Genomic DNA, 23,382 nt, shown 5'->3' with positions numbered 1-23,382 from the left:
GCATAGCTGCCAGCATGGGGGGCGGGGGGATCAGAGGCACACCCATGTGGAGTAGGAAAGAGCTCCAGGGTTAGTAAAAGCGAAGTCTCCGGTTCATTGCTGGGGAGAATCTTCACTTTGTCCTTCTGCGTGCATGACCTTGGGCAGGTTGCTAATCTCTGTGGTCCGTCATTTCCTCTTTACAGATAATAATAGTAACCACTGCAGAGGTGTGTGGAGAGAGATGAAAACTACCTCCAACGCCCAGCCCAGGACCAGCACGCAGTAAGTGCTACGTGATCCTTTGCTGTTACTATTAGCCAAGGACTTTCCAAACAGTTCCTCTCCTCTGTTCTCTGACGTCTTCTGCTCCTCTTGTCCCCAGGGAGAACCTGTCATCCACATCCAACTCTCTCCTGGTGTAGGAGACACTTCCAAAAAGCTTAGGGCACACACAACATGGACATGTGTGGCTCTCCACCGCAGCGTAACTCACGAGGGTTAATACTAGCAAGGCTGTGTCTTATTTGTCCTTACGCCCAACTTCTAGTGGCCACTCTCTACATTTTCAAGGAATGACTGGAGGAATTCTAACGTGAAGAATTTGAGGCTCAGCCACCCTAAGCGCCTGCCTCACAATCGCAGGCCAGCGAGTGCCAGGCTGGGGTTTTCGTGAAAGGGTCTGCAAGGAACCACAGTGACACGCTGCGGTTTCAAGTCCTAGAAAAACAGACAAGCTTGACTAGAAAGGGAGTGAGATAAAGGGGCTGTTACAAATAACGAATTTGGATCAAACATACAAGAGCATACCACCTTTATAAGAAAGGAAGGCCTTGTCCAGACACGCACACACCAGCTTTAAAATAAAATGACTCACTCTGGTCCCATCAAACAATGACTTTGGGAGCAATTCATCTCTTTCCAGGGATCAGTTACTAGCCGTGGAATCTCCTATGAAGTGCTTTGCCTGTTTTGTTTTGTTTTAAGACCTCCTAAATCTTGTCATTTGGGTGTTTTCGTTTGCTGCTCTCATTCACATCGTTTTAAAACGCACTCAGTGCTGGTGAATTTTGGACGGCTGCTCCTGTGCAAAGATTTGAACCTGAAAAGGATAACCACCGATGAACAGCGATCCTCCAAAACACATGGTTATTTTACTAAATTGACTTTTTGAACAACTGATTCTCATCCATTTCTTTTTTTTTTTTAGCAAGGAGAAGTTTGTGTTTTGAAAGTAAGACATGTTTTGTCTCTGAGCCTTGGTTGTGCAGAAACAAAACATTTTTAAACCCCTCTTTGAGACTCAAAGTCCATTTTTTTGTTTGTTTGTTTTTTGGGGTTTTTTAGGGTTTTCTTTTCTTATTTTGTATGTGCTTGGAGCTAAAGAAAGGAGAAGCAGTCACCTCTTCCTCTGGTATGCCTGTGCTAGCTCTCTTTTTGTCTAGGTTGATGATTAGTCTGTTTCAGAGTGAATCCAGAGCTGCAATGTAAACAAGGCCCACTTAAATGTAAATCAAGGGCCTCTCGAAGTCTGCGGGGGACCAGCTGTGGTCACTCACCCCCAGTTGAGGTCCTGCCTTCATGGGGTTTAGTCCATGGACACTGGCGGGCCTGAAATTTATAAAACTCCAAGCAAATGACCCAAATCAGCACAGCCTGCTCTTCCCCAATTTTGGAAAACCAAGTTTATTGTTAAACTACTAATGAAGAAAAGAATAAATATTTCCAGTGATTTTGAAACCATTAGAAATGTTTAATATTTAAAAGTTAATATTTAAAAATATTTAATATTAGTTTTTTTCTCTAAAACATTCCTGGTGAAAAATGGAAATTTGGGGGTACAGTTTGTAATCTATTTACTACATATACTTTTTAGGTTAATAGCACAAAGGGGCATTTGTTGTAACTTTTCATTTTGGCCATAAAAAATTCATGATTTTTACTCTGCATCAGGAAAGAAGGCAGCTTCTAAGGGGCTTTCCTTGTAGCTCAGCTGGTAAACAATCTGCCTACAATGCAGGAGACCTGGGTTCAATTCCTGGGTCAGGAAGATCCCCTGGAGAAGGAAATGGCAACCCCCTCCAGTATTCTTGCCTGGAGAATCCTATAGACAGAGGAGCCGGGCAGGCTACAGTCCATGGAGTTGCAAAAGTTGGACACAACTGAGCAACTAAACCTCCTTCTCCTAGTAATTCTAAAGGTACTAGTTGAATTTATTTTCAAAGATTTTAATGTTTTCAGGAAAGGGTGGTTACAAACTATGAAACTCTTTAAAGCACTGGGTATCTCTTTTGAGCAGTTTATGAAAAGCAAGCAAAAACCAAGGAAACCAGAAACACTAGTGTTGAACACAGAAAGTGACTGTTTTTAAAAATATTTATTTATTTCTTTGGCTGCACCGCATCTTAGTCGCCACACATGGAATCTATTATAGTTCCCTGACCAGGGGTGGAAACCGAGCCCCCTGCATTGAAATGCAGAGTCTTAGCTGCTGGACTACCAAGGAAGTCCCAGAAAGTGACATTTTCCATGCTTAAAGCCACTACAGAGTCAAGCATCCTTTTTCAGCAAAGGAGCCAGGAACTGAAGCTGGTCCAAAGCATCTTTGGTCTTGGGAAGTGTGTTTCAGTCTTTATCCCTTTCACTGCCTTCTGAATCTTCAAGAGACCAGCCTCACACTTTTATGTCTCCTTTCACTTCTTGGCTTATTGTTTGCTGGGTTTTCTTAATATAGGCCATTGGCTTTTGCATGTTGGAGGAAATGGATCAATAGGATTCTGTAAGAAGTAAAGAGAGCCAAAAGCCAAAGTTTGCAAAGGCCAGCCACTAGGTTGCCAGAAAAAATGTGTTTGACAACTCCTTAACAATCATATTCATGGCCTGAGAACCTGGGAAAACTCTGGATTTTGCATCAGTGGCGAGCATCTTGTGTGTGGTTCTTTCCCTGCTCCCATGCAATGACGAGGTGGTGATGGTGTCATCCACTGCATGGTCCAAGAGGTTTGTAGTGAGAAAGCTCTCAACAAGACCCTACCCATATCTTTAGCAGCATTAGTCTTCTCCTTACTTTGCTGTAGACTTTCGTGGTGGCTCAGACAGTAAAGAATCTGCCTGCAATGCAGGAAACATGGGTTCAATCCCTGAGTCAGGAAGATCCCCTGGAGGAGGAAATGGCAACTCCAGTATTCTCGCCTGGAGAATCCCATGGACTGCAGGCAAGCTATAGTCCATGGGGTCACAAAGAGTGGGACATGACTGAGTGACTAACACTTTACTTTGCTGTGAAGCTCCAATACTTTGGCCACCTGATGCGAAGAACTGACTCATTGGAACAGACCCAGGTGCTGGGAAAGATTAAAGGCAGGAGGAAAGGGGGACAACAGAAAATGAAATGGTTGGATGGCATCACCAGATGGTGATGGACATGAGTTTGAGCAAGCTCTGGGAGAGTAGACAGGGAAGCCTGGTGTGCTGCAGTCCATGGGGTTGCAAAGAATCGGATGCAACTAAGTGACTGAACTGAACTGAAAACAGAAAGAGCTTTAGAGGAAACAGATCAGCTCATTTTACCTGAGTTCTTTCTCTAAGTCAGGCCTACCAGCAACAGACTGAAACAGACACAGGTATTGTTGAAGACAGTGGCTTTAGATACTTCAGGAAGTTTTATAGTTAAACTCAGAAGAGATTTTTACCAAATTTAGTGTTTTTTTTTTTTTTTATGAGACTATAATGCCTTGATTCATTCTGATTCTTACCTTCCACCATGCCAAGTCTTACTACAGTAAGTCCCCTGTATACAAATAAGTTCTATTCCCAGAATGCATTCATAGTCCAATATTGTTCCTAAGTCCAACAAAGTTAGCCTAGGTATCCAACTAACACAGGTGTCTATATGATACTGTACTGTGATAGGTTTACAATACTTTTCACACAAATAATAACCACACAAAAAACAAACAAAAAAAAACATTTTTAATCTTACAATACAGTACAGTACAGTGATCCCCTGGAGGAGGTCATGGCAACCCACTGCAGTACTCTTGCATGGAGAACCCCGTGGACAGAGGAACCTCACAGGCTATAGGGTTGCACAGAGTCGGACATGACTGATAGGCAGCATGCGCACCTTGAAAAGTAGAGTGGTACAACAGCTGACATACAGGGGCGGGCACGCCTGTTCACATCTTTGAAAGCTCTCAACTTAGAAGTTCATACGTAGAAGACTTGCTGTATTGTGTCTCAGCGTCTTTATTTCCCTGGCATGCTTTTCTTTGGGAAGGCAGCACTTCCATATGGACAGATTGCACGTATTCATGCATCCTTTTTTTTTTCCCCTCTAGGCTCTTTCAAGAGTTTCTGTTTTGTGCTGCTTTAAGCAAGTGTAAACCTTAGAACATACATCCAACTGCTCTAACGCCTGCGTGTGGGTGGGCATGTTTCCGTTCTGAGCGGCCCTGCTGTTGTTGAGGAAGTTGTGCTTTGACAGTCAGCTGAGAAATGTACTTGAAATGCTCAGCATCTCTGTGATTTCACAGGATCTAGTCACTCAAGGTTTGATTCTTCTGCAAAGGCCCGATGGACTGAGACGTCCTTTCAAAATCTATTCGATGGTTTTATTTCCTAGAACATGTCTGATCAGTCTGTAAGGGCCACAAGACACACGTGTCAGTGATTCTTCCTGGAATATATTCCAACACACACACACACACACACACACAACCACACAGTAAATCTCATAGTTGTAATAACACAAACTGCCATTTTTCTAACCCTTACCATGTGCCAACCGTTGTACTAAATGCTTTGTGCACAATATCTCCTTTTGCTTCACAATAATGGTGAAAGATCACTGTTATCAGCCCCGTTTTCCTAACGGTTCAGAGTAATTTGTCCCAAGTCACACACGGTTAAGCATCAGATGCATTGTGAGCCTAGGGCTCCATCCTGCCAAAGCCTGTGCCTTGAAACCCTGTGTTTTAATGTCTTCTCTACAAAAGGCTGCTTCCAAAAATGTCTGCAGAAAACATCTTACAATCATTTCAGTTGTTACAGAGTCCAGCTTGCAAGTAACGTCAATGGCTAAAAATGACAAGCCAGAAAACTGCAAGGAATTTTGAAGAGCACAGAGATTTTTGGTACCTTCTGAGGCTATTTTTCACACTCACATGAAAGCACTGGCAACTTTCTGGTTTTATTTTTATTTGTTGCTTTTCAATAGAGTGACTTGAGAATGTCACTTAGAAAGCGAGAAACAAAAGACGAATGTAGAGCTTTGAGAAGGCTGGAATAGAGATAATTTCATTCACTGTCTTTTAAAATGTGCAAGATATTTCCTATAGCCAAAATTATTTTGGCCAGTCTAGAACTCTGGTGAATACATGCCTCATGTGAAACCATTTTTTTAAAACCTCAGAATAATGTATTAGGTGTTAGTTTCAACATCTTGCTCAAAGTGGAAGAAATTTGTTGTGCTGTAGCTTGCGGATAAATACTAAGTTTATCAGGGCAAAAAAATAACTTGGTCATTGCATTTTTTTTTCTTTTGATCCATTAAGTGCCAGGGTGGTTTTATTTAAGAATTTGGTCTCTTTTGTTTGTTTGTTTTTAAATATCATTTCTGTGAAAGACATTCCCTCAGAGTGTGAAGAAGGCCCAGTTGATTCAAAATTCAGAGAGTTTTCTGGGCAATTTGCTACGGATGATACTTTACTGAATACACATCAAGCTCTTCCTGCTATTTAATTTTGTTTCTCTGGGTGGTGTTGGCCCTATCAAAGGACTGTACCCTGGTTCATAAGGCAAGTGAGTCTTTCCTGTGGGTAAAGGCAGGGTCTGCCACCTGCTATCTAGGGCTTGCAACCTAAAAATGCTTTGTTATTTTCAAACAATTGAAAAGAAACATAAGAAGAAAATTTCATGACATGTGAAAATTATATGAAATCCAAATTTTATTATCCATAAATAAAGTTTTACTGGAGCACGTCATGGTCATTCATTTAGTTGTCACCTATGACTGCTTTCAACACACAATTACTCTGGGGAAGAATGGACACATGTGTATGTATGGCTGAATCCCCTTGCTGTTCACCTGAAACTGTCACTACATTGTTAATCACTGTACCCCACTACAAAATAAAAAGTTCAAATAAAAACAAAACCCAAGGACAGAGTTGAGTAGTGGCTGCAGGCCCCTAAAGCCCAAAATACTTACTAACTGGCCTCTTATAGAAAAGTTAGCATAAGATAAATGCAGTCGTTGAAGCTTCTTTTAGACACTAGAGCCCTTTAGTGTTTCAGTTGGTTTCTTTTTATTTTTCTTTACTTGGCAGTTTTTGAAATGTAGAGTTTGGGATGGTTTAGCTTTCTCTTTGGATAAGAGTTCCAAATGCTAGCTCTGGGTAGAGACCATACCATCATGATTATCCAGCTCATTAAGGTCTTTTTTGTACAGTTCTGTGTATTCTTTCCATCTGTTCTTCGTCTCTTCTGCTTCTATTAGGTCTTTACCATTTCTCTCCTTTATTATGTCCGTCTTTGGATGAAATATTCTTTTGATATCTCCAACTCTCTTGAAGAGATCTCTAGTCTTTCCCCTTCTGTTGTTTTCCTCTATTTCTTTGCACTAATCATGAAGAAAGCCTTCTTGTCTCTTCTTGCTATTCTGTGGAACTCTCTGAAGCTTATAAGAATCATTTATAGACTTCTTTGGTAGAATGAATATTGAACAGCCAATAGTTTTTAAAAAGACAACAGAAAAGAAGAAAGACTCATTTTTCCATATGCTACAACATGTTCTAAAGCCACAGTAATTAAAAAGTAAAAAGTCTAATAACAGCAAAGAACAAGGCAGAAAGGTTTGCAGAAGAAAGTAGAAGACCAGAAATGGAACCATATATAAACAAATAGATTATAATAGCAGCATTCAAATCAACATAGAAATAATCAACAAATACAGCTAGAATTTGATAACTAAAAATTAATTGAATTAAAGTTAAAATGTGAAAGATAAAGCCACAAATGGACCCTACCTGTATTTCTTTCCCACTCCCAATCTTTTCATGCTAAATTCATAGGATAACACATATCTGACACATCTATCTTTACCAAAAGTAAATTCCAAGACAACAAAAAAAAAATGCTGAGTCATTTTCTCTTGGGGAAAGTGACAATGCCTTTTGGAAGGAGAGGAGCATCTGGCTTCTGTGATGAGCCGTCATTACATAGAGAATTTTAATAATCTAACAAATATTATGATCTTTATGTTCACAAATTTTCTAGTTTTTCGCACAGCAAAAGCTGAATATTCATATCTGACAATGTTCTCTTAAACATCATTGCATTTTCTTCAGGAAAAGAATCCTGCTTATTTTTACAAATCTTCACAATTTTTTTTTAATTACGGGAAGGAGAAAATAAGATCATATTCATGGATTGCTGTCTTAGATGTGTCTCCCATCTAAGACAGGGATTCTTGTGACATTGAGAAACCGGCCTCTGAAGGGGAGGGAGGGATGTTGGAGGGAGCAGATTTTCAGGACAGGTCTCCCCCTGGAGCCTGGCTGCTGCCTGGCCCGTTGGAGCAACACTCCTGCAGGGCCTGCACTGAGGGTCCCTCCCTGAGAAAGCGGGGCTGTCTCTTGTGCACCGCACCCCCTCACCCCCCGCCCCGCCAGTCAGTCAGAGCTGCAGACTGCCTCTGTTTGGGAGAGAGGGAGCAGAGCAGAGGAACCTTAATTTCCCAGGTAAGGAGGCTGTGTTCAGGGGCAACTAGGGTCCTTCAGCTACCATCTGAAATTCCACCCAGACTGGGCTTCCTGCTTGTAGTTGCTTAATTTGGCAACCCTAGGTGGGGTCACTGGAGAAGGCAATGGCACCCCACTCCAGTACTCTTGCCTGGAAAATCCCAGGGACAAGGGAGCCTGGTGGTCTGCTGTCTATGGGGTCGCACAGAGTCGAACATGACTGAAGAGACTTAGCAGCAGCAGCAGCAGCAGGTGGGGTCACTACAACACACACACCCCCGCCCTCCCCAGTAGCCTACAGGAACCAGGCTCTTTTATGGAAATTACTTCCTTTAAACTTAACTGTGTGTGTGCCCAGTCGTGTTCGACTCTTTGCAACACTATGGACGGTAGCCCACCAGGTTCCTCTGTCCACGGGATTCTCCAGGCAAGAACACTGCAGTGGGTTGGCATGCCCTTCTCCAGGGGATCTTCCCAACTCAGGGATCAAATCCGTGTCTTTTGTGTCTCTTGTATTTGCAGACGGATTCTTTACCACTGTGCTACCTGGGAAGCCTTTAGACGTTAAGGGTAATAGTATTTTCTTTAAATTACGAATGAGGAAAATTGCAAAACTCACTGGAAGCAGAAAGTGGACCCAGTACAACCCCCCACTAGCCTGAGGACAAACAGCATCACCATTGACTCAGTGGGACCCCTCTGGTCACTCTCCCCCATCACACCAGGACCGGCCAGGGCTTTGCCAGAGCAGGTGAGAAATCCCCAAAGAGAAAACTGCTTAAAGTCCCCAAAGAGATGAAAGAATGCCTGCTCACCCTTTTCCCTCCGATCAGGCATCTTGCTGAGGAAAATTCTCCCTGATCTTGCAGGAAAGGCTGTTTTCCTGCTCCAGGCAACGTGGCTCAGAACCAAGAGAAATGAGCAAGCTGGAATACAGGGCTGAACAGGAAAGCCCACGGGCCCTTGACTCAGCAGAGCTGCCTGACCCCTTGAAGAAAGAAGAGCCTTCTAAACAGCGAGCCCCAGACTCTGAGCTGAGCTTTGTAACAACAGAGAGATAGGACACAGCCACCCAAGAGGGTTGTAAGTAGAAAGGAACAACAAAGTCAGGAGAAAATACACCCCCTAGATTAGGACTCGTATTTAGTTTGGCTGGGTCTCAGAAAATTTCTTGGACGTTCTAATGATCTTAGCTAGGTTCACACACGTTAAGTATAATAATAGATGTCCCTTTCATCGTTTCTTCCAAATGTTGTTAGAGATACATGTATCATCTGAGTGTGAGTATATACAGAGAAAGATACATGTGCACACACACACACATACACAGAGACAGAGACAGAAAGAGTGACAAATTGGAATAGACTGAAGCAAAGATCCATGGAGCCATTTAGAGCTTTGAATGCCAGAATTAAAGGTTCACTAAGTAGTCAACAATGAAATGAATGGCACACAAAAGTACCAAGCAAGAGTCACTCTTTTTGATACAAAGGAGAAATGTAGCCATTAGTGTACATTTGCAGCTAATAGTGTAGATTGTCATTACCCGGAATGGAAGACCCAAAAGAACAGAAATTCCTGTCTTCTTTGTCCCCTAATGAATCCCAAGTGTGGAGCAAGCACTCAGTAAACATTTATTGAATGAATCACTTTTCAACTTACAATCAACCAGGGATCATAAAGATACATCGGTTCACAATTCCACCCCGACTTGAAGGAGAAAGCAGTCACTTGAGTTCTGGAAACTTCAAAGAGTGGAGGAACCATTTCCAAAGCAGCTCCTATGACATTCAGTTCAATCCAGCAAACACGTGTTTGTGCTAATTGGTGCCACACTGTGCCACCGGAGATGCAGAAGGTGCTGCAGTGCTCATGCTTGTCTTCACAGGGGACTCTCTGCGGATCCAGGTTGGTCAGCACAGACCCAGAATCTCAGTACATCCAGAATCTCAGTACATTGGGTTCCACAGCGCAGAGGAGGGCTTTTGTCCTGAATTCTGCCTGATTTTTAGACAATTTCTCACTCTCTTCGATGTGAAGACCAACCCTTGGGGGTGTGTATGTGTGTGTGTGCACACGTGCACTTGTGTTTGTGTGCACATGTGTGTGTGCGTGCACTCACTTGTGGTGGACTCTTTGCAACCCAGAGAACTGTAGCCCATGAGGCTTCTGTGTCCATGGAATTTTCCAGGCAAGAAAACTGGAGTGGGTTGCCATTTCCACCTCCAGGGGATCTTCCCAACCCAGGGGTCGAACGCATGTCTCCTGCATTGGCAGGCAGATTCTTTACCACTGAGCCACCTGGAGGCCTGCAGACCAACCCTTATGGTTTCAGATTGTCTCCTAGCTTGTATCTGTTCTGCTTCCTCAGTCTGGCTAACAGGGATTAGCTGATCAAAGTGTCTAAAATTCCTTCGGACAATCATATGGGAGGAGAGAGGGAGTAGTATTCAGCCAGTTTCCATGCACCCCCTGAGATGGCTTTCTCAACGATTCAGGACCGTCACTGCCTCGGGCCCCCGCCAGGCGTGCCATCACATGAAACCAGGCCACTGTACTCATTTTCTCACGCATTCATTCATTCCATCAACACTGAGTACCTGGCCCTCTGCTTGCCTCTAGGCATCCTGAGATAAGGAGCCTGGATTTTTCTTCTCTACTTCACTGGTAAGTCCCTTAAAGCTGAGTCAGGCTGATTCTTACCTATAAACTTCATAGGACCTGGGAGTTTACCCAGGAAGATTTCTATAGCTGTGTCTCCTCTGTGTGAAGGGAGCAAAATCAGGGGTCTCCATATTGCCAAATGCCTCAGTGCAGCCTACCAGGGCTGGCAGCCTGCACCTGGGCTGCTTGTCAACTTGCCCGGGTCTGTGGCGCCCCTGCACCCTCCACCGTGCACTGAGAGATGCCAGAAACGCCTTGATCTCGGGGTCTGGAGCAGCCTGGGCACTCCTTTTCCAAATCTCTAATCCTCACCATCACTATGTGCCTCCCCCGTGCCCAGCCTGGCTCTCAGAACCTGTTTCCAGGATTGTTTTGCTGTTTGGCTCCCAAAACCTCTTTAGCCTTCACTCTAAATCCTTTCTGAATGTCAAGCTTGCTTTCCTGTGTGCCATCTCTTCAACCCTTGGGAAGATCTTCTATCTGGCTGTTAAACTGACAGCTGGCCACCTGTCTATAGCGGGTGTGTGTCTGTGCCCCGTTTTGTTTTTTGTTTGTTTTTGGAGAGTTCCATTGACAGCATTCCTGCCATGTTTGAATCTGCACAGTGACTTCGGATTTAATTTCGTTCAATTAAACAAACCTTAACCAAGAGCCTACAAAAGAGCCCTGCTCTGCTGGGGAAGGGGTGAAGGAGGGATTCATCAAGGCAGGTGTGACAGAGTGGATGGGCAGCGGTAGATAGGCAAAATGGTGGTAGGATATGAAAAACACCCCAGCATCCAGGGATAAGTAAGTGCTGGAATGGAGCAGCAAAGGAAGGCAAAAACCCCGCGGTGAGAGGACTTCCCTGGTGGCCCAGTGGGTTAAGACTCCGAGTGTCCACTGCAGGGGACGTGTGTTCGATTCCTGGTGGGGGATCTAAGATTCAGCATGTCACGTGGAGTGACCAAAAACTCCGCTGGGGGAATTATAACCAGCCTCCGGAACAGTCCTGGGGGTAAACAGAGAATATCAAGGTGGGGCTGAGAAGTAGAAAGAGGCTCCTCAAGTCTGTGGCTCAAGTTGGTGAGACGTGTCACGTGTATCGGTGGCAACACATTCTTACTTTGTCCTTTAGCTGCTGACTCCTACGTATTTGGAGTATGCGTGCTAAATTGCTTCAGTCATGTCTGACTCTTTGTGATCCTGTGAATTGTATGTAGCCCGCCAGACTCCATCCATGGAATTTTATACTGGAGAAGGTTGCAATTTCCTCCTCCAGGGGATCTTCCCAACCCAGGGATCAAACCCAAGTCTCTTACATCTGCATCGCCTGGTAGGTTCTTTACCACTAGCGCCACCTAGAAAGCCTTTCTGAGTACGAAGTTCCCTTTTTAAAGCACACACACACACACACACAATTCAGGGATCTCCTGCATGAAAATGGCTATATTTTTAATAACCTATGACTAAGAAAACACATGTAAAAAATACAGTAACACATACCTTGAAATTAACTTACTTATTTTACAAATTACAGTCTCCAAGCATCTGTGAGACCTTATTCAGAGCATGGATGGTGCTTGGTGTGAGAATTGGGCTCCGGTGTCCCAGGCCATGCCCTGCTAACCTGTACCTATCCTCCACTCACATGCCTGCAGATAGGTGCCCGGGTCTTGGGAGTGGGGAGCTGTGTCTATTCCCCTCACTGGAGTTTGAGGTCAGGCAGGCATCAGACACATTCTCTGTTCTAAGAAGTTCTCTCTGGTAGGTATGAGAAATGCACCGAGTGAGGAAGAACCTGGGGTCAGAGAAATCAGTCAAGAAGCTATTAGATTTCAATGACAGAAGCTTTATGCAAAACTGTGTGTGTGTGTGTGTCTAAACTATGCACAAAAACTCTGAATGTACATCTCATTGATTCAAGTTTTCTAATTCCTTTTGTTCTTTTTCTTCTTCCTATAAATATTGATGAAATCTATCTTAAGAAAATCTGTATTTTAAAAATATCTCTTAAAATAAACTTTCAAACTCTGATCCAATCTTAGGTTTTCTTCCAAAAAAAAAAAAAGACTCATATGCATTTGATTTGACCAAAAAAAAAAACTGTACTGCATAGAATAAGCCAAGTTTCCAAATGATGACTCAAATGTGTTTCAGGATTCTTAAAGATCCTTACAGCCAATAACATTAAGACATAACAATAGATCTCTCTTGTACCCTGGGTGAGTCTTTTTCTGCTCCATCAAAATCACTGGCATCCAGGACTGCATGGCTTTATCTTGGATTTTCTGTCACTGCTGACCACAACAAGGGACATCCACACCATCTATATATCCGTCACTGCCGACCACGACAAGGGACATCCACACCATCCATATATCTTTCAAGCACATTAATTTTAATCTGTTGAAACCACTGTTTTACCTCCCATTCAGCTCAAGAGCTTTGAAGTTGACCAAATGATGAATCCAGTCTGACTACTGGCTTACATGGACCAAGTTTCTTCCTTCTGCTGCCTGTAGCTCAAGTTTTCATTACCCATATTAAGAAGTTTTTAGAAAAGCAGAAATTTCGCAAGGTTGATTTGTTCTTCAAAGAAAGAGCAGTGGGCTTAAATTTGCTTATTTTCATGCCTGCTGAAATCCCAGTGTCCAGTAGATTGTTAATCGCTTTCTGAATACATGAAACATGCAAAAAAAAAAAAAAAAAAACCCAGGTTAATGATCTATGTTGGTTATCTACTGTATTGCGCCCCTGAATACCAAAAGGGAAAAGACTTTGTAGTGGTGTTTTGTTACGCTTCTAGAGGAGGGGTCCAGTGGAGGGATGATATAATAGGATCTATTCTCCACTTATAAATCCCCACCCATCCAGGAGGGAATAGAATCCTATCATTTGCATTCTTTTAAGCCAGCCCTTGCCTAAAGTTCACCCCTTCCTGAAATTCAACTCAACTGTTCAGCACATGTCGACCCTGCAGTAATGAATTGGCACAAGCCTAATTCTTATGATGATTAATGGAGCGACTCGGATGCAGCCTATTATTTCATCCAAAGTTAAAACACTGATTCATCATTAATCACTATAAGGAATGGGCTCAGTGATTCATAATTCTAGGCCAGCCCATTTCCTCAAGGATCCCGTTTGCCTTTTGTTGTTCCAGAAGTGGCACAGTTCACTGCCCTGTGCTACCCACATTCGGACGTGCACACTTTCTGATTAATTCTCTTATGAAAAGTCACGTACTCCAAGCGTTTTACTTATAACCCCAAAGCCTCTGAAAAATCATACTTCTTTCAGATACCAATCTTTTTCTGGATCCAGCTGCCCTCAGATTACCCAAGTTCAAACAAGTCAATAATTAGATTGAATGAATTAATCACAAGTCAATAATCCTCAGGCTATCTTTGGTCCTCAGCAAAGAGCCGCATTTGGGGTGGGGCATTTGGATGGAAACGCACTCCCCGCAGTTACTTCTTCATTGCTACTGTTCACCTGCAACCAGATAGATGGTCTTTAGTGGCCAAGGAAGAGCAGCAACACAAACCAGGCTTCCCCTTCTGGTCCTGGCCCAAAGTCACTGACAAGGACCGCATCACTGCTTTCTACACGGAAACCTGCATTGCACTGTTTACCATCCTGATACTATTTTCTCTAAAGCTGCCCGTCCTGCATAAGGACTCGATGCTTTTCTGCTTTACACGAATAAAATGAAAACCTTTACTATCCTAGAGCACCATCTCTTGCCTTTCCTGGGGGTGCTCAGGCCATGCACAAAAACCAACAGTTTCACGGACTTCCCTGGCAGTCCAGTCGTTAAGACTTTGCCTTCCAATGCAGTGCCAGTTTGATCCTAAGATCCTACATGCTGCAGAGTATGGCCAAAATGTAAATAAATACAGCGTTGTAAATCGACTGAAAAAAATTTAAAAACAACAACTTCACTGCTGGCATGACTGCATACACAGTGCTCAGAGAGGCTTTAGTTTCAGAACCAACTCTTAGCTTTTCCATTCTTTCCCTTCTTCTCCTCCTTCACCTACCTCCTTCCTATTCTCTCCCTTTACTCCTCTTTCTTTTCCCTCTCAATTTCCCCTTTTCCCCATTTTTCCTAAGATGAGGAACCTAGTAGTAAACCCCAGATGACCACTTACTCCAGTAATGGCATTTGGGAATAAAGAGCTTGGGAGAGGCATGGAGCTTGTCACTATGATCCATGATATCCTCTGAAGAAGTTATAATGTATAACCACGTCAATTAGGCAAGAATCTTAAATAACCAGCATCCGATTGGAAAGGTGGAAGGAAACCACCTCTATTTGCAGGTAACACAACCTAATGTATAGAATATCCTAAGGAATACACTAAACAACTATTAGAACTGGTAAACAAGTTCAGTGAGGTTGTAGTATGCGAGAAAAATGTACAAAAGCCTATTGTATTTCTATACAGTGGCAATGAGAAAAATACAAAAGAAATTAAGAAAACTGTTCTGTTTACAATAGCATCAACAAAAATAAAAATACTTAGAAGTACATTTAACAAAATAGTATAAAATGTATACCCTGAAATCTATAAGACATTGTTGACAGAAGTTAAAGAAGAACTAAATAAATGGAAAGGCATCTCACGTTCATGGATTGGAAGAGTTAAGGCTATTGTTAAGTTGATAATACTCCCCAAATTGATCCATAGATGTGATGTGATCACTATCAAAACCCTAGATGGTTTCTTTACAGAAATTGACAAGAATGGGGTGAAAAAATAGAACCCACAGAATGGGATAAAATTTTTTGTAAATAACATATTTGGTAAAGGATATGTATTGAAAAAAATATACATAAAGAATTATTACAACTCATTAATGAGAAGGCAACCCATTTTTTTAAAGAGGACAAAGGAGCTACATAGACATTTTTCCAAAGAAGATATACAAATGAATAATAAGCTCATGAAGAGATGCTCAACATCAGTAGCAGGGAAATACACCGAGGTATCACTTTACCCCACTAGGAAGATGTGTTGGTGAAGTGTTGGTGAAGATGTGTAGAAGTTGGAAACCTCATACTTTACTGGGTGGAATGGAAAATGGTACAACCACATTGGAAGGCAATCTGACCGTTCCTCAAATGTTTAAACCTACGGTCACATTACCATAAGACCCAGCAGTTACATCCCTTCAGTATACATTGAAGAGAAAGATAAACACATGTGCACACAAATGTTTGTTTGCAAATGTTCATAGAGGCATCATTCATAATAGCCAAAACATATAAACAACCTACATGTTTATCAACTGATGAATGGATAAATAAAATGTGGCTTATACAAGCAAAAAATATTACATACACACACACACACACACACACAAATGAAGTACAGATACAAGCTACAACATGGATTAACCTTGAAAACATTACCGTAAGTCAAAGAACGCACTCAAAAGGTCCATATGTCTATATCAAATGTTCACAATTGGCAAATCCATAGAGTTTAGTTTGCTAGTTCCCCAGGGCTGGAGGAGGGGGTAGCTTATGGGAGTTTGGGATTGATGGCTAAGGAACACAAGGTTTCTCCTGGGAGTGATGAAAATGTTCTGAAATTGATTGTGGTAATGGATGTACAACTCTGTGAATGCACTAAAACACCATTGATTATACACTTAAATGGGTGAATTCTCTACTATATGAACTATATCTCAAGTGGATTTTGAAAAAAAAAAAAAAAGAAGAAATAAAAAGAAACAATTTAAAAGAAGTAAGTCATAGCTTGAAAATCAAAGCTTTGTGGAAAAGACAAAGCAAATTCTCCAGAATACCAAAAATTTTAGGCCACTAATTTTAAGTTCTGGTATAATTTTTAATGCTGGGATTTATCCCAAGTTTAGACCAGTCATTTGCTTTACTTGTATCATTTTTGTTTATGTCATAAAATAGTGATTAATAAGTTAAGTGAAAGTCACTCAGTCATGTCCAACTCTTTGCTACCCCATGGACTACAGTCCATGGAATTCTCCAGGCCAGAATACTGAAGTGGGTAGCCTATACCTTCTCCAGGGGATCTTCCCAACCCAGGGATCAAACCCAGGTCTCCTGCATAGCAGGTGGATTCTTTACCAACTGAGCTATGAGGGAAGCCAAAGTAGCAGTTAATCAAATTCAACACTTCAACAAGTCATTGTGAGAGTCCTGATCATCGTCAGTGGTAGCCATTGTCATGGCCCTTAGGTTCTGCTGCTGCTGCTGCTAAGTCGCTTCAGTCGTGTCCGACCCTCTGCGATCCCATAGACAGCAGCCCACCAGGCTCCTCTGCCCCTGGGATTCTCCAGGTAAGAATACTGGAATGGGATGCCATTTCCTTCTCCAATGCATGAGAGTGAAAAGTCGCTCAGTTGTGTCCGACTCTTCATGACCCCATTGACTGTAGCCTACCAGGCTCCTCAGTCGATGGGATTTTCGAGGCAAGAGTACTGGAGTGGATTGCCATTTCCTTCTCCACCTTAGGTTCTCATCCTGCCTAATGAAAATATTCAAAAGTCTATCCTTTCAGTTAAATTCTGGTGCTTAGGAAACACTTTAGAAGAGATTCTTTGGTCAGGACTCAAAGAGATTTGTGCTTTGTCATCCAGGAATCTGCAGCAAGATTCAATGAGATTGAGAGTGAAAAGCAGGTGAAAGAGGGTGTCTCCAGTATCTCAGGCTTACCCTTCCCATTTCTCTGAGCAAAACTGGAGGCTTGTGAGTAATTAAGAGCATTCAATCCACCAAATATTGTGTTTTTGAAAAAACAGCATTTATTGTCTCTTATTTGTTTAAAATGATGTAATTTATTACTACAGCATAGCCTAGCCTAACCCATATAAAACAAGAAAATTGGAGCCAAGTACAGGTGAAGTGATTATAAGAAAACATTGTGCTGAGTTAAGTTGCTTCAGTCATGTCCAACTCTTTGGGACCCTATGGACTGTGGCATACCAGGCTCTTCTGTTCATGGGGTTCTCCAGGCAAGGATGTGGGAGGGGGTTGCCATGCCCTCTTCCAGGGCATCTTCCCAACTCAGGGATTGAACCTGTGTCTCTTATATCTCCTGCATTAACAGGCAGGTTCTTTACCATTATTGCCACCTGGGAAGCCCCCATCTCTCCCATAAGTATCCCTAATTTTAAGCATTTCAGGGTCCACCCTCACTTCTCTGAATGTCTATTGTGCTTATCATCTGAGTCCTCAGTAGCACTAACTACACATCTCATTTTATTGCTACTCATCCATTAACATATACCTTCTTTTCTCAAACAGATTATAATCTGCCTGAGGACCAGAATCATTTCTAGTGTCTTCATTTTCTCGGGAGTCCAGAAGTGTTGTTGTTGTTTTTCAGTCTCTGAGTTGTGTCCAACTCTTTGCAACCCCATGAACTGCAGCACACCAGGTTTCCCCCTCCTTCACCACCTTCCAGAGCTTGCTCAAACTCATGACCATTGAGTCACTGATGCCATCCAACCATCTCATCCTCTGTTGTCCCCTTCTTCTCCTGCCTTCAATCTTTCCCAGCATCAGGGTCTTTTCTAATGAGTGGACTCTTTGCATCAGGTGGCCAAACTATTGGAACTTCAGCATCAGTCCTTCCAATGAATACTCAAGATTGATTTCCTTAAAGACTGACTGATTTGCTCTCCTCGCAGTCCAGAGGACTCTCAAGAATCTTATCCAACACCACAGTTCAAAAGCACCAATTCTTTGGTGCTCAGCCTTCCTTATGGTCCAACTGAGAGCGTTAATTCTTAGGTAGGTTGATAAGGCGGAGAAGGCAATGGCAATCCACTCCAGTACTCTTGCCTGGAAAATCCCATGGACGGAGGAGCCTGGTGGGCTGCAGTCCATGGGGTTGCTAAGAGTTGGACACGACTGAGTGACTTCACTTTCACTTTTCACTTTCCTGCATTGGAGAAGGAAATGGCAACCCACTCCAGTGTTCTTGCCTGGAGAATCCCAGGGAAGGGGAGCCTGGTGGGCTGCCGTCTATGGGGTCGCACAGAGTCGGACACAACTGAAGTGACTTAGCAGGTTGATAAGGAGTCTGGGGCCCTCAAAGAGGAGAAAGGGATTTGGGGCTCTCAAGGAGGAGAAAGGGACAAACGTTTTTTTCTACATTGCTTTGTCTTAGTCACGTAAGACGTTTTTTCTTAAACTTTGAGTTGTTATGCAAACAGTCTTTAAGACTAACTTTCTTTAAGCCCAGAGCTAATGACACAACAAAACAACTTATCTTGATCAAGGGTATGTTTTTCCTTAAGCTCTGTACTAATGATTATTAAAAACAATGTACCCTGGAGAAGGAAATGGCAACCCACTCCAGTATTCTTGCCTGGAGAATCCCATGGACGGAGGAGCCTGCTGGGGTACAGTCCAAGGGGTTGCAAAGAGTCAGACATGACTGAGAGACTTCACTTCACTTCTTCTGAATTTGAGGCTGAGGGTCAGCTTATTAAGGTTGTGATGATGCTCTTGAGATTTAATCACCTCTGCAAAACACTAAACACACACACACACACACACACAAGCCTGAAATATACTAACCCAAAATTAAGACACTCACTTATTTTTCACTGAGATAATTGAATTATTTTCTCCCCAGGGAATCATTTATACCTTGGTGAAGAAGTTAGGCATTTGAAATACAAAATGTCTTTTATGGTCTTAAGTCTCCATTGTCAATAACACTGAATTAAATTAAATTATATAGAATTTATTATGTCTTCCCTCAAAATTTCAGAATTCCACTGAAAATATCATCCCTACTCATTTCTCTTTTAATAGACAAGAATACTGGAGTGGAGCCATATCCTACTCCAATTGATCCATCATTCCCCAAACACTATCATGATTGCAGTTCTTTATATTTGCTCACTTCTGCATATACTGTTTCTCTTACTATTCTTTTAACAAACCCAGGAGGATCTTGCCTCAGGGCCTTTGCATTCACCACAGATATTCATGTGATGCTTTCCCTTTTCAGGACTTGCTCAAATGTTATTTCCACAGGAAGCTCTACTCCCACACGACCCTGTTCTCCTGCTTTAATTTTTTAAAGCACCACTTGTATCCATGTCATGCACATGAATCCCACACAAACAGGGAAAAATTCCTATGCACACATGCATACCCATTTTGGTATAGACAATAAAGTCTTCCTCACTCAAAAAAAAAAAACAAAAAAAAAACAATGTATCTTGCTGGAAGACATGTTTCTCCTTAACAAGAACCTTCTGACTAATCTTGTCATCTTAAGACATTTGTTGTGGGAGTGGGTCTGGTTAGACCTTTCTATTGTCAGTTCTAATCTTGTTAATTTAAAATGTATGTTGTGGGAATGGGTCTGGTAAAAGTATATAAGGCCTTAATAAGACTAGTGAGTGGGGCCCCCTCTGTCCCCCTTCTGATGTCTATGTCAGAAGCTTCCTCTGTCCTTTTTCACTGTAATAACACTTCTGCCACGCAAAAGCTCCGAGTGATCAAGCCAGTCCCTTGTCCTGAAGCTAAAACTTCTTCTTCAGAGATCACGAATCCTACATCATTCACCATAATCTATCACAATTCTCATATCCATACATAACTACTGGAAAATCCATAGCTTTGGCTATATGACAAAGACATTACTTTGTCAGCAGAGTAATGTCTCTGCTTTTTAATATGCTGTCTAGGTTTGTCATAGCTTTTCTTCCAAGGAGCGAGCGTCTTTTAATTTCATGGCTGCAGTCACCATCTGCAGTGATTTTGGAGCCCCCCAAAAATAAAGTCTCTCACTGTTTCCATTTTTTCCCCACCTTATTTGCCATGAAGTGATGGGACCAGATGTCAGGATCTTCAATTTTTGAATGTTGAGTTTTAAGCCATCTTTTTCACTCTCTTTCACTTTCATCAAGAGGCTCTTTAGTTCCTCTTCACACTCTGCCATAAGGGTGGCGTCATCTGCATATCTGAGGTTATTGATATTTCTCCCAGCAATCTTGATTCCAGTTTGTGCTTCATCCAGCCTGGCATTTTGCATGATGTACTCTGCATATAAGTTAAATAAGCAAGGTGACAATATACAGCCTTGATGTACTCCTTTCCCAATTTTAAACCTTTCCCAATTTTAAACCAGTCCTTTGTTTCATATCCAGTTCTAACTGTTGCTTCTTGACCTGCATACTGGTTTCTCAGGGGCAGGTAAGGTGGTCTGGTATTCCCATCTCACACAGAGTAGGAATTCAGGGACCACTTGCTGCTGCTGTAAAAGATGCTGTCAGTCCTAAATTGCTGACCTTCAGCAAATAGATAACCTTGAAAGTTTAACTCCATCACTGCCCTCAGCAAACCCTTCATCCTTCAGACTCAACCTCCATGTGGTCTTCAAGAAATGCCTCTTGGAAGATTTTTCTGAGCCACTCAAGCTAATTTGCCTTAATTAGACTTTGTAAAAATCTCTACAATTACTCTTTATTTTATGTAATAATTATTTGCCTGTTTGTTTATCTTTGCTCCTTGATTGCAAGCCCTGAAAGATGAGCATTATGCCTTGCACCCGGTTAACAACTGGCATATAAAAGATACTCGATGAGTGTTTATTGAATAAATAAATGAATCATAAATAAAGACAATGGCCGAAGAAATCTCAGGGCTTCCCACTGAACTTGCTACTCTGCTTTTCAACTCAGTCTCTGGAGCCCTTTGACCCCAGGTCACAGCCTTTCAATGGCTCCGTGGACATAAGCCCTTTGGATGCCCACCCAGATCACACAGAGGCCCCCTCCTCTGGCTCCACTGAAACGACAATGAAGTCCATGTGAAACCAGCCTGCATTCAAGTGAAACCAAGGAGAAAAGGTTGTCAAACTCAAAAGACAGATGTTAGTACTTCTCAGTTTCAAACTGAATCCTAGCTCTTGTGAAGTTCAAGTTTCACTTCTGCCGGGCCAGATGGAATTTCCTGATTCTACGTAAGAAAGTTGAATGGTCTATGTTAGAAGACTTTGAGGGCTTTGGGACTCTATCTAAGTGTTACCCCATTTTACTTTGGTGATTAATATGTATATCTCTTTTCCCTTAAAGTGCACACGTTTTAGATTTCAAGAAAAAAATATATTTTGGTTATGTTTTCCGCAAGATGTTCATTGTGTTGCTCCACACCAGTAGTAAAAAAGCAGGTAGAGACAATTCCCAAGATCCTTGGTGATGACTCCCAGGAGGAGGCAGACTGGGAACGGAACACAGAAAGGCTCTGTTCTCTACCCAGCCCTGACTCAGGCAACCCCAGGAATTGCTGAAATCTTCTGTGCCTCTATGGCCCTGTCTGGAAAATGGGTTAATCACCTTGTCTCCAATCCGCCTCCCTGGAGTGTTGCAAGGATTAATGAGTTAATAATGCTTGGAGAGCACTGGGACCTCTGGATGAAAGATACAGAAGAACAAAGTATGAGGGTTATTATGCATAATTAAAAGCTCCAGCAGGAACGTTGGTCTGAGTTAACCACCAATACCACAACCAGAGCTCCGACATAACATAGGACTAATCTTCAAATAGATACCATTTCTAAATTTTAAACTTAAAAGGGGGTTTCAGTCTGATTGCATGATTACTCCAAACTAACTCATCTTGTGAGCAGAGGCTTCATAACCAAGGGTAAATGCATGATTCCATTCATGCCCCAAGGCGGTTAGTAGTTATTGCCCAGATCCTGACCCAGGACTACCATGAGTCTCTCACCCACGAATATATGTATATATCGGCTGCACTGGGTCTTCCAAGCTGTGTGCAGACTTTCTCTAGTTGCAGTGAATGTTGTGATGCACGAGTTTCTCACTACGGTGGCTTCTCTTGTTGCAGAGCATGGGCTCTAGGCGCACAGGCTTCAGTAGCTATGATGCTTGGGTTTAGTTGTCCCTCAGCAAGTGGGATCTTCCCAGACCAAGGATCGAACCCATGTCCCCTGAATTGGCAGGCAGATTCTTAACCATTGGACCATCAGGAAAGCCCTGTGAGCTCTTTTAAGATGAGCTTTTTTGGAGAACTCTTGGGGCATCAAATCCACTGCTTCCAAATCATTTCCCCACATGATCACAGATTCTTGATATTCTTTTAATAATACAACAAAACCCTTTTCAAATTAGGGAGAAGACTTAAAATATAATTAATGCCCAGTGTAGTAGAGCAGAGCACCCAGCCTGGGAATGAAGTCACCAAGACACAAGAGACCCGGGTTGATCCCTGGGTCAGGAAGATCCCCTGGAGGAGGGCATGGCAACCCACTCCAGTATTCTTGCCTGGAGAATTTTATGGACAGAGGAGCCTGACAGGCAACAGTCAATGGGGTCACAGAGAGTCAGACACGACTGAGCACACAGCACACTGATGTAACTGATTGCAGACCCCACCCTCCGCTCAGCACAGCTTTCAGTAGAGAGGAGAGAACACATGACCTCAAGCTCAGGCATGAAGGTGAGTTCCTCCACCATACAGAGGCTGCGTGAGAAAGGAGAGACCCAGAGACCTCACAGCTGGCTTCCCAGCTTCACATGGAGCACAGTCTGCACCACGGAGAACACTCTCGTCTTCCTCCGGAGCCTCCGCTCACACCCCCAGGAAAACGCACAAGCCACATGCTCTAGAAATCTGGGGAGGGAAGACAGTGACCAGCACCGCTGTCCTAGTTTCTGTGGGTGAAAAGGCAGCGTATTGTGAGAGCTCATCACACATAACCACACTCACAACCCTTTTCTCAAATGACTGCCTACACTCTTTTTCAGCGGCCTCGAATCACTCCAGCTGTACAAAGTGGCCTTTTTGCTGGTCAAGTTGATGTCTCAGTTGGACAGGCTAGAAAGAGCAGGGTTTTCAGAATGGAGGTGACGTTGTCCATCAACCTCATGGGAGTCTGCCATGGACACTTGAGTACAGCAGTCCAGGCAGGACTTGCCATGAGTGAGCACAGCCAGAGGTGCATGCAGGTGGCCACGGGGTGGAGGATGTAGGGATCAA

The sequence above is a fragment of the Bos javanicus genome, chromosome 14 (genome assembly GCF_032452875.1).
Source record: "Bos javanicus breed banteng chromosome 14, ARS-OSU_banteng_1.0, whole genome shotgun sequence".
Lineage (NCBI taxonomy): Eukaryota > Metazoa > Chordata > Mammalia > Artiodactyla > Bovidae > Bos > Bos javanicus.
This window is presented reverse-complemented; position numbering follows the sequence as displayed.